The following is a 12,512-nucleotide window of genomic DNA, read 5'->3' on the forward strand; positions in this document are numbered from 1 at the left end:
GTGAGTCAAAGCAATCGAATTTCTCAGGATAAAGTAGAACGCTTATAATTTCATTGTCAGCGTGAAGTTCACAGCCCATCCTGGCTCCAGCCTGATCCAGCTGTTTGCCACTATCTCTTAGACTCTAGTTCAGAATTATCTTAGGCTCTTAATGGAGATAAACCTAATATTCCCTGAATTCCCAAGAGCTGCATAATTCTATGCCATTTCAGACTAACTTGAAGCCTTGGAGTTTTCTGGTTGGATGTCAGGTCCTGCCATGTTCAGTGATGTCAAGGTGCCCAGAAATCTTAACTCCCCATTCTTGGCCTCTCCAGATCTTAATTTCAGATGGTCCTTCAACCTCTTGTCTTGAATTACCCAGCTGGGTTACCTGGAGGCTCACTCCCTTCCTGTGTAAGTAGCTAGGAGTGGATGACCTCCAGGCCCCTCTGCTCTGGCCCACGGTCTCTGTGAGGAGCATCTGCCATGGTGGTGGCATCTGGGTAGAGAATACAGGCTTCTGTGGTAGCTTGCCATTTCTGCTATCTCCTGCTCTTCAAGGAAACACAGGAGCTGAAATGATTGACATACTGCTTGCCACTGCAATATCTCCAGGATCACAGGGGCTTTTGGTCGGGTGTTTTTTTAAAGAAATAATTGAATTCTCTAAATAAAAGCAGGAGAAATTTATCTAAGAGCCTTCCTTCTGTGCATCATTCAATATTGTGGAATGACACAATTTGTTACTTGTTCAAATTCTTTAAGAAATCATTTTTTTACTTTGACTTTTTAAAAAAATGTTTATGTGTATGAGTGTATTGCCTGCATGTATGTAAGTGCACTCGTGTCATGAAATGCCCCAGGAGGTCTGAAGAGGATGTCGGATCCCCTGGAACTGGAGTTAGGATGGTTGTTAGTCACCATGTGGGTGCTGGGAACTGAGCCCGGGTCCTCTGCAAGAGCAGCCAGTGCTCTAGACTGCCGAGCCATCTCTCTGGCCGTTAAAGTCCTTTTATAGGCGTGGTGAACTTTTGTATTTTACATATAGCATGTACTTCTATATGTTTTCAAATAGCTGTCTGTTGGTAAAAGTTTTGACAAATAAATGTTTTTATGGCCGTACAAGTCTGCTTATATGATTTTTTTGTTTTTGCATTTGATTTTTTGCTTGAAGATTGATTTTTATTTTTAATTATATGAATATGTGTGTATATGCACACACTAATGAGGGTGACCAAAAGAGGGTGTCAGATCCCTGGAGCTGGATTACAGGCAGTTGTGAACTACCCACCGTCAGTGCTGAGAACCACACTCAGATGTCTAGAAGTGCAGTATGGGCTCTTAACTGTTGAATCATCTCTCTGGCCCCTTGTTTGTTTTTAACCCTGTGTGTGTGTAGATGTGTATGCGTGTGTGTAGAGGCCTGAGGTGGACTTCAACTGTCTTTTTTCTTTTGCATTCACCATCATCTTTTTTTTGAGGCAGTGTCTCTCACTGAATCTGAAGCTCATTGGTTCAGCTACACTGACTTGCTACTGAGCTTCAGGCATCTGCCTATCCCTGCCCCTGCTCCTTGCACCCCCCTCCCGCCCATGCTGCAAAGGTGTCAGGAAGAGGATAGGCTGACCAACTTGTCATAGTTTGCTGGAACTTTCCTGGTTTAACAAGAAAACTTGTGTCCTGGGAGCACCCTCAGTCTCAGCAAAGTCCTGGGTCGGGCACCCTGGGTGTGAAGACAGAGCACCTCGAGGTCCTGTGATCCAGTGTCTGGCTAGCTGCCCCCCTACCTTTGGAGAGCTTGTAAAGAGGAGAGAACTTTTAAACATTTTTAATGTTCTCCCAAACAACTTTTAAACTATATTTGGAAAATGGATAACCAGCCTTCAGGACATATCCTGATCCTCTGGAATGTCCCAGTAAATGGGAGTCCAATGTGAATAACAGGCAGGTTTTGGTGTGAGTTTTTCTTAATGTCCTGTCTTGTCTGAATGGCCTTAAAATTAACTGCAGTCACTATGTCATTAGAGCCTGCATATTAGCCCAGAGAGGCTTTATTTATTTTTATTATTATTGTTATTATTGTTATCATTATTATTATTTTGACCATCTTTTCTAGGCTTCAGCTTTTACAAGGAGAGAGTATCTCATCTGTGTACATGTATACAAACGTGTGTGGTTACACACACCTGTGCACACAGAGGTCAGAAAAGAATATCCTGTTCCTGGTCTATCCCTTTCTGCATCATTTCTTTGAGACAGTGTCTCTTGCTGAATCTGGAGCTATACTGGGAGCCAACAATCCTTGGTGATTCTCCTGTCTCTGCCCCTCACTGTGCACAGGTGTGCATGCAACCATGCCTGACTTTTTATGTAAGTGCTGGATCCAAGTTTAGAGCCTCATGTTTGTGTAGCAAGACTCTTATCCACTGAGCCATCTCCCCATCATCAAGAAAATCTCTCTCTCTCTCTCTCTCTCTCTCTCTCTCTCTCTCTCTCTCCCCCCCCCACTCTCTTTCTCGCTAGAGATGAAACCCAGGACCTCACACAATGAGGAGGCACTAAATCACTGAGCTATATACACCCCTAGACCTCTGCCTTATTTTAAAAATTTAATTGGATTTAATCATTTCATTTGTGTGTGTTTACATGCACATGCCATGATATGTGTGTGGTGTTGGGGGGGGGGACAACTTTTTTTTTTTTTGGTCTTTTTGAGACAGGGTCTCCCTGTAGCCCCAGCTGGCCTGGAACTCACTATGTAGAGCAGGCTGGCCTTGAACTCACAGAGGCCCACCTGCCTCTGTCTCCCAAGTGCTGGGATTAAAGGCGTGTGCCACCACACCTGGCTAAGGGGGCAACTTTTGGGACTCAGTTCTCACATTCCACTTTTGTTTGAGGTAGGGTCTCTCTCTCTCTCTCTCTCTCTCTCTCTCTCTCTCTCTCTCTCTAATTCATACCTAAGTGCCTCCCTTTTTCTTCACTCCTCCAACTCCTCCTGTGTTCCCTTCCCTTGCCACACTCCCTCTTAAATTCATGTCCTCCTGTTCTATAATTATATGTGGCTGGAGAATAAAGAGGAATGATGGTGGGATAATTATATAATATACTTATCTATATAGTTAATATGTTATACACACATACACCACCTACTGAGTTCAATTAATGTTGTCCATATGTATATGGGGTTCAGGTTGACCAACTGGGCTTGAGCAACCTATCAGGGATCTTGCCCTTGAAGAAAACTGACTCTCTATGGATGGGGCCTTGTGGACCTTTCCCCCATCCATGTTGGCGTGTTGACTGGTATAGTCCTGTATAAGCAGCCGTACTGTTGAGAGTTCATGGGTGCAACATCCCTTTCATATCCTGAAGACACTATCCCGAGGCAGGATCTCTCTTGTTGCTTCTGCTGATGTCCTGTGTACTCCAAGCTCACTGGCCTGCAAGCTTCTGGTGGTTTCTCTGCCTCTCCCGCCCATCTTTCTCTCTCCTTAGGAGTACTGGGATTGCAGATGCATACTACTGCATCTGGCTCTTTATGTGAGTTCCAGAGATCTGAACTCATGTTGTCAGGCTTGCAAGGTAAGCACTTTTTACCCACTGAACCATCTCTTCAGCCCTCTATTCTGTTTTAATGACAGAATTCCTAGACCTTGTGCCTTTTGAAACTTAGGATACACTTAGAGGTCTGAAATTTTTAGGAGATGCCCTATTCTTTATCCAATAGCATTTTATATGAGTCTGTTCTGTTTTCTACTTATTAAAATATGTATAGTTGAAGCCTATGTATTTATACTTTGTTCCCAAAACAGCTACAGATGATTATGAGACAATGAAAATAATTGAATTTAAGAATACCAAATTACTACTTATGGAACTTAATGAAAATGATAATTGAATATAAGAATATCAAATTCCAATTTAATAGCCATTCAATAATAAAATTATCTCTTAGCCAAGCATTTGTCATCCTAGCATTTGAGAGGGAGAGGCAGGAGGATCAGGAGTTCAGGGTTACCTTCAGCTACTTAGTGAGTTCCAGGCCAGCTTGGGCTACACGAGACCCTATCTCAAAAAATTAGGAAAAAAAAATGAAATGTCTCTCTTATACAAAGAACCCACTGGGTAGAAGAGACAAACCATCAGTGACTTTCCACCTCTACCACTGTTAGGGGTCTGTAAAATTTCCTAAGTTGACTACTCGGACACTGAGTCTCAGTAAAAAGGAGTGCTTTATTGGAGCCAACCGGTTGGGGACACAGACAGTCTTAGGAGCTGTGCTGTGACCCTGAACAATAAAAACACAGGGCTTTTAAGCAGAAAAACCACAAAGCAGGGGATGTCCATAGAATCTATACACAGAATAACCAAGAAAGGATTGGAACAATCTAGGGCTGATTTTCAGAGACTTTACCTATACAGCCATTGGCTGTCTTACTTGGGGCAGAACGTTCTTTCTCTTCTGCTCCAGTTTGTTCCCATAGAGACCATATACAGATGTATCAAGTATACTGTCATTTGCTAGCTCACCTGGGGCAGAATGTTCTATCTCTTCTGCCCCAGACCATTTCCATAGAAATCATAAGCAGATACCAGGAAAAGGTTTGAACAATGAAGGGGATTTCCAGAGTCAGGTGGACTCTCTTTTCACCACAATAATGAGCACATTTAACAGCTCCTTTGCTGTTTTCCTATGCCTCCCACTCCAGATACCCTGGCAGAATGAATTTGGACTGAGGCTGAATTGCATTGAAGTTATATGACTGTGATCAAATTCCTAAAGAAATGGATACCATCCCATGGAAAGTATCTGTCCTCAGTGGCCATTGCTGATAGTAGGTTTGGGAAAATCCTAGATTGCTTCAAATCAATTCCAGCTTCAGTTGCAAGTGTCAGACTGTTGACCACCAACACAGCCAGTGATGCATCAGATAGGAATGCTGTCAACCTTGTGCAGTTTGTGTGTGTTTGTGTGTGTGTGTGTGTGTGTGTGTGTGTGTACAACAAAAATGTCATCACAGCTCTATGTATCACATCATGTTTAAGGCAAGAAGGAGAAAGACTATTTACTTCCTAATGTTACTTCATCAGCCTTCTTTCCCAGAATCCCTCTTGTAGGCCTTCCTTGACTTCTCCTTGGTTGGAATTTTGTTACTGTATCACTCACAGCCACAAATATAGCTGGGAAAGGATTTGACTTTCCATGGTCAATGGTAATGAGTAAATGGCAATAGGTTCTGCAGGCCGCCTGGTTACAATTGTATCCACATAATTCACTGGTACAGTGCACAAAGAGCAATAGGTAAGGTATGAACAAATGAACATGGCTATAGTCCTTACTTACTGTGGTATTCACATGTAATCTCAACAGCAACCTGCACTACAGACCTTGTTTCAAAGCACCAAAGTTAGGGGGACCCTATATTTGTGGACAAAGAATTTTGAAGTTCCTACAGTTTTCATGAAATAATTTTTTGTTTCTTTGTTTAGTCCTTTAATGTTATAAAAAAATATATTGTAAGTTCAAAGGCTGTATAAAAACCAGCAGTCTTCTGAACTGGGGCCATTGTTTGCTCTCACAGGCCTGAAGTGTGAGAGAAAGATAGGAGTGGCTTCAGGAGGCTTACTCACAACTGTGCACCTTACATATAGACTATCAAAACCAGGCCTGGTGAAGCATGCCTGCCATGCTGCACTTGGGAGATAAAGGCAGGAGGATTCAAGGCTAACCACAACTTTGTAATGAATTCAAGGTCCTCTTCAACTACATGAGACTGTCTCAAAAACCTAGAAGATAGAAAGAAAAAAGGAAGGAAGGGAGGGAGGGAGGGAAAATTGTGAAGCGATGATAAGCTCGACCTATCAGGTTGACTTTAATTTTCATAAGACAGATAAGAAAGGCCTACTTCTAAATCTTCTTTGTCATGAACAAATTAAAATTTACCAACTACCATTAACATAAAATCTGTATTGCTCATCTCCTTGATCAACAGACCTTCTGGACTTTACATATTGTATTTCCTGCTGTCTGGTAGGAGGTAAAGCAGGAGGATCAGGATTTCAAGGCCAGCCTTGGCTGCATGAGACCTGGTCTCAAAAGAAATTAAACAAAGTTGTTCTGTTGTACTACAAAAACAAGATCAGACTTTACCCAAGGAAATTCTAGAAGAGTCTAGAATTGTAACCAGAAAAATAACTGACATTCTAGCACAGATATTTACTTAACTACTAAAGATGTGTTGAACAAGAATCATGAAGAGTCAAAGATAAAACTACCCTAAATACTATTAAAACAGGGGAATGATAAGCTGTGTATGTTGGACCAATGATTACTCTTTTTGAAAATATCTCCAAGGTGTTACCTACTCGTTCCCTTAAAAAGCATCTCTTGTTCTCTTTTGAACTTGACACTTAATTTTATAATCATATTATGCATATATATTTTCATATAAATATAAATGTATATAGTCTGCAAGTTTTTCAATATTTTATTTATTATTTTTATTTTATGTGTATGAGTGTATTGTCTGCATGTATGTGAGTGCACCCATGTCGTGTTATGCCGCGGAGGTCAGAAGAGGGCTTCGGATTCCCCTGGAACTGGAGTTAAGGACGGTTCATAGCCACCATGTGGGTGCTGGGAATCGACCCGAGTTTGTTTTATGATACTGTGCTGTGGCTTGATCTAGTTTGAGGGTGTATCCTGAGAGTTCATATGTTAGGAGCTTGGTCCTTAAGACAGCAATGTGAAGTGGAGGGAAATCTTTTAAGGGATATGGCCTAGTGAGAGCCATTCAGGGCACTGGGGGCATGTCCTTGGAAGAGATTAAAGTAGTTCTCAAGAGGTTATATTTAAAAATTCCCCAGGGGGCTGGGGAGATGGCTCAGCAGTTAGGAGCACTGGTTGCTCTTACGAAGGACCTGGGTTTGGTTCCCATCACAAACATGGCCGCTAACCGCTAACAACTGTCTGTAACTCCAGTTCCAGGGGATCCTATGCCCTCTTCTGACCTCCATGGGTGTTCTAGTTTGCTTTCTATTGCTGTGATAAAACACTGACCAAAACCAATTTAGGGAGGGAAAGGTTTATGTTATCTTTTATCTCCCAGGTCACAGTTATCACTGAGGGAAGTCAGGGAAGGAACTCAGGGCAAGAACCTGGAGGCAGGAGCTGAAGCACAGACCATGGAGGAATGCTGCTTAGTGACTTGCTCCTCTAGCCTGTACCCAACCTGCTTGCTTATACAGCCCAGGACCTCCTGCCCAGGGATGCCAACCCACAGTGGCCTAAGCCCTCCCACATTCCTCAAGAATCAAGAAAATGCCTCGTAGACATGCCCACAGGCCAATTGAATGGAGGAAATTCTCCAGCCAATGTTATCTCTTCCCAGGTGTGTCAAATTGATAACTGCAGGCATTGCACACACCTGGTATACTTATATGCAGGCAAAATACTCTTGTGTAAATTAAAAGTAAATAAGTAAATGAATTTTTTAAAAATTGTCCAGGTTTTTAGCTCTGGTAATATGATCCCTCCCTACTGAGGTGCCTCTGCCATTGTAACACCCTCTGGCATAAGGTAATACAGTCATGGAAGCCCTTACAAGAGCTGTCACTATGCTGTTTGGACTTTCAACTTTCATATCTATAAGCTAAATGATTATTTAAAAAAATAAGTACCTAGCCTCAAATGTTTTGTTACAGGAAAGAAAACAGACTAATACAACAAGCTATAAGAGGGGCTAGGGCTGGAGAGATGGCTCAGTGGTTAAGAGCATTGACTGTTCTTGCAGAGGACCCAAGTTCAACTCTCGGCACCCAAATGGTGGCCAACAACCGTCCATGACTCCAGTTCCAGGGGATCTGGCACCCTCTTCTGACCTCCACTGGCACTGCATCACATGAGTTCACTTACATGCAGGCAATACACTCATGTTCATAACATAAAAATAATAAATAAAAAAGAGGGGCTAGAAAGTATCTTTCACCTACTTGAATAGATCACAGAGTTTTACCCTTGAATTCTGGAACACCAGGCTCAATGAAGGGAGCTGAGGGGAATGAAAGTCTTTATACCGAATGATAAATTCCAAGAGCTCCTTTCCACACTAGGCCCCAGTGATTAGTATTGATTGTCAACCTCACAACATCTGGAATCACTTGGGAGGCAGGCCTCTGGGCATGCCTGTGGGGGATTATCTTGATCATGTTCATTGAGGTGGGAAGACCCATCCACTGTGTGTGGCACCATTCACCCTGACTGAGATCCTAGAGTGTATAAGTGGAGACAGGGAGCTGAACAGTAGTGTGTGCTCACAATCTGGGCTTCCTGAGTGTGGGTGCAAAGACCATCCAGCCTTCTGCTCCTGCCACCAAGCCTTCCCTGCCTGGTGCCGTGCCTTCCCCGGCACGATAAACTGAATTCCTCCGGAACTGCGAGCCAAAATTAACCTTCTCACTTAAGTTGCTTCTGTCAGGGTATTTTATCACAGCAACAGAAAACTAAGACAGCCCCCCAAATTCTAGGCAGCCGTTTTTTTTCCCACTCTAGGAGTTTGGAGTCCTATTCTTTGGGGAAGCCAGCCAGCACAAAAGAGAAGACCTAGCAGAGTGTGATCCCTGTGGGTCCCATGTGCCACACTATAATTAAGCCACCGATGAACAAATTGGTCTGTTTACACAGAGTTACTAGATAGCCTTTGAGTGATGTTATGAACATTGAAAAATCATCAGACATTTCCAAAAAGTCTTCAACAAAGAGGGAATGAACCTACAAGGGGCACAGGGGAGATGAAGACAGCAGGGGAAACCTTTTGAAAATGATCACTTGTATTTTTATAGAGGTAAAAGAAATCTTTACAATAGTGAAAACATAAGTAAATATGATCGAAAAAGAAAGTGATGTATGCCACTGAAATGATGGGCAGAAAACAAAATAGATGCAGGAACGTGTGAAGGAGCCGAATCATCATACTGGATTAAGAGAAAGCCTACAGATGATGTCTAAAATAACAATTTTTAAAAGACTAGAAGAATCAGTTTAGAGGGCTGGGAATGTAGCTCTGTTGATAGAATACTTGCTTAGCATGTATAAAACCTGAATTCAGAATGTAGCACTGGGGCTGGAGAGATGGGTCAGTGGTTAAGAGCACAGGCTGCTCTTGCAGAGGACCTGAATTTGGTTCCCAGAACCAACATGATGGTTAACAATCCATCCATAACTCCAGTTCCAGGGGATCCGACACCTTCTTCTGGCCCCCATGGGCGTTGCATGTACATGGTGTACCCACATACATGTAGGCAAAACACTCAAACACATTAAATACATAAATAAATTAATAAAAATGTAAAAGATTATATGCAAATTCCATGATATAAATCATTACTTCATGTGCTAACCTACAAAAATTAATTTAAAAATGAAAAAGTAAATACATAGAGAAAAAGCTGGATGCACTGAAAACTGTTGACCCTGGAAGGGGGGATTAATGAGACAGAAGACTGACGCTCTTCACGTATGTAGGGCTAGTTAATTTACTAATCTATGCCTACGACTACATTCAAGTATGCTTTAACCATCTTATTGGTTTTACTATTAAGTACTTACATATTTAAAATAATATATTAATATCTCCAAGATAACTTCCCAGGGAATATTGCCATCCAAAGGTAGGAGAAGTCTATGTGAAGCAATTAGAAGAGCACCGCTAATGGATCAGGGGGAGGAAATGGATAAGGAGACTCATTTAAAAGAATCCTGGAGCTTCCAGGAGAGAAAGTGGGAATTCCTATTTTAAGAAATCTAAACAAACCATTTTAGATCAAGCTGCCAAATGTCTAGAGTGGGTTGGCAGATATTGTAGAAACTGCAGTTACTACAATTTTTTATTTGTTTGTTTTCATAGTAGTAAGTCAGTTTGTTTGGATAGTATTGCAGGGAATGAAGACTTGTATAATTTTCAAGTGGCAGCCAGAAATGCCTTGTAAGCATTATGTCAGACTACTGGTGATCTTTCCAAAGAGTCCTTCTCCAGCTGGGACCCCATTACACAGGTCAGACACTTTCTTTTCCAGTCCTCTTCTCTGTTAGCAGTGCCTGTGCACCCCAGTTCTCACCAACGAGAGGTGAGGGTATCTAGTTCAGGGCTTCTGGGGTAGGGTGTTCCTCCCTATAAAGTGTCAGGGGATTCTGCCTCCTGCTTTTGAATAGTGTGACAATATCAGTTTGGAGCTTGGTGTGGCCACCTCACAAACCCCATGGAAATTATACAGACACCGCTTCAAATACTGGCACCCATAAATCCCAAACCAGGACCAGGAACTGTCTGACTCAATCTCCCTGATGTGCAAGAACAGTGCAGCTAAGGTCAACCTGATTTTCTGGCTTAAAATTTTTTATTATATTTATTTATTTCTGTGTTGTGTATACATGTACCATGACATGTGTAGTCAGAGGACAACTTGCAAGAGTCAGTTCTCTCCTTATGCCATGTGGATCCTGTTGACTGAACTCAGGTTGTCAGGCTTAGCAGCAAGCACCTTTACCTGCTGAGCCATCTTGCTGGCCCACTCTGATTTTTTTCAAACATAATCATTCTACTTTGATCACTGGTCCAAATATGTCATTCTTTTTATAGTGATATTATAGTCTTGGTGATTAGGCAGTGCCCCCTAGAGTGTGGAGTGACAGGAAAGAAAGGGGGTTCGTTCAACATCAGTTGTCCATTCCATTTGTGTACGTGTGTGAGTGTGTAGTACAGCTTCCCAAGAGGTGTGCCATGACACACAGATGTAAGTGTGATGGACTTTTGACCACTCATCTCTCAGGATTGCCAAGAGAGGACATGGGTGGTAGAGAACTCCTTCTAGATTCCCTTCCCTATTTATCCGCAAGGCGCAGAACCAATAAGGTGCTTTTCTCTTACTGCTACCCAGTCAAATACACCAAGAAGCCAGGCTTAGGACTCACTCGTGGTATTCACGTGCACTGTCTTTCTTGGACTTCCCAGGAGCATTCTAATATCCTATTTTACATTCCTATGTAGAAAGTGAGCCTTGGGTGATGGAGTGCCCAATTCATTAGGTAATAGAGACAGAATTTGGAAGTGGGTCTCCTGGTGCAGAGAGAACAGGCAGCCTGATCATTCCCAGCGCTCCGTTGGGAATGTCAGCAAGGCTGACAACAGTGGGCTTTCATCGCCGGTAGGAGGAGGAAGCAAATGAGGTGACTGGTTGTAGGATGCTCCGGCCAGCACGGAACCGAAAGCCGGGAGCAGGAGTGTGGCTCAGCCAAATCCAGTCTCTTTTGCTGTGGTCTCTAAGATGTGATGAGGCCAGAGAAGCCAGGCACATTGTGCTGCTGGACTGAGGCCGAATGTACTTCCTCCCTACTTATTTCTTTAGCCTCCTGAACGCCACTAGAGAACGTTGTGCAGATCCCTGTGCCAGCTGCTCCTGATGGGGAGGCCGGAGGGGTTTGCCGGGAGCAGGCTGGGCGGCCTGAAAGTCTATGTGGCATTTCTACTTGATTTTTTTTGTTTTCTTTTTTGTTGTTTTTGTGATTTTTGGGGGATGTTTGTCTGGGACTCATCCCTAGGGCTACTGTAGATAAGAATGTTTCATCTGCTCTTCTGTGAACCAGGACGGTGGGGCTGTGAGAGAGAATTAGAGGCATCTGGGAGACCCCAGGGCATTTCCAGCTTTCTCTATACAGATAAGAAAAATGAAGCCTGAGAGGGACAGTCTTAATTGTCAACTTGCTGGGAGATGGCCCTTTGGGCATGCTTGTGGGGGATTATCTTGAGTGCATGAACAGATGTGAGAAGACCCGCCTGAATTGTGGACAGGACTATTCCCTGGCCAGTGGATCCTGAATTGTGGACAGGACTATTCCCTGGCCAGTGGATCCTGGATGGTAAAAATGGTGAAAGGGAACCAAGCAGCAGCTTGCATTCACCTTTCTGTTTCCCAGGCATGGTGAGGATGTGACCAACCACTTCCAGCTCTTACTGCCTCCGACTGCCTCCTAATCCGCTTGGATGGATTGTACCCTTGAACAGTGAGCCAAAATAAACTGTCTCTTAAGTGACTTTTGTCAGAGTATTTTGCCATAGCAACAGTAAAAGAAACTAAGACAGAGCCCCACCTAGCTGGATGAACTTCCCAAATCACAAAACTAGCTTGTCTCAGAGACAGAAAAAGGTGAAATTCTCCCCCAGGGTAGTTGATGGAGAGTCCAGCAGGGGAGCCAGGCAGTGCTTAATATGTGACCCTAGTCCAGAGACCTCACTTCACTGTAACATAGGGATTATCTAAGCACTTTCTCTACAGAAATGAAGGAAGTAGCTGCCATTGCTTCTGTCAAAGGCAAATTCTGCCTGGAACATTTGCCCTGTGGCACAACTGGTCCCCCACCACTCTCCCTTCAGCCCCATCTCTTCAGCGTGCTGATACTAACTCTGTGTATTATAACAAAACAGGTTTTAGTTTGTCAAAACGCATAGAACTGTGTACCTTGAAAGTGCGAGTTT

Source organism: Nannospalax galili, unplaced genomic scaffold (genome assembly GCF_000622305.1).
Source record: "Nannospalax galili isolate Female #2095 unplaced genomic scaffold, S.galili_v1.0 scaffold127, whole genome shotgun sequence".
Classification (NCBI taxonomy): domain Eukaryota; kingdom Metazoa; phylum Chordata; class Mammalia; order Rodentia; family Spalacidae; genus Nannospalax; species Nannospalax galili.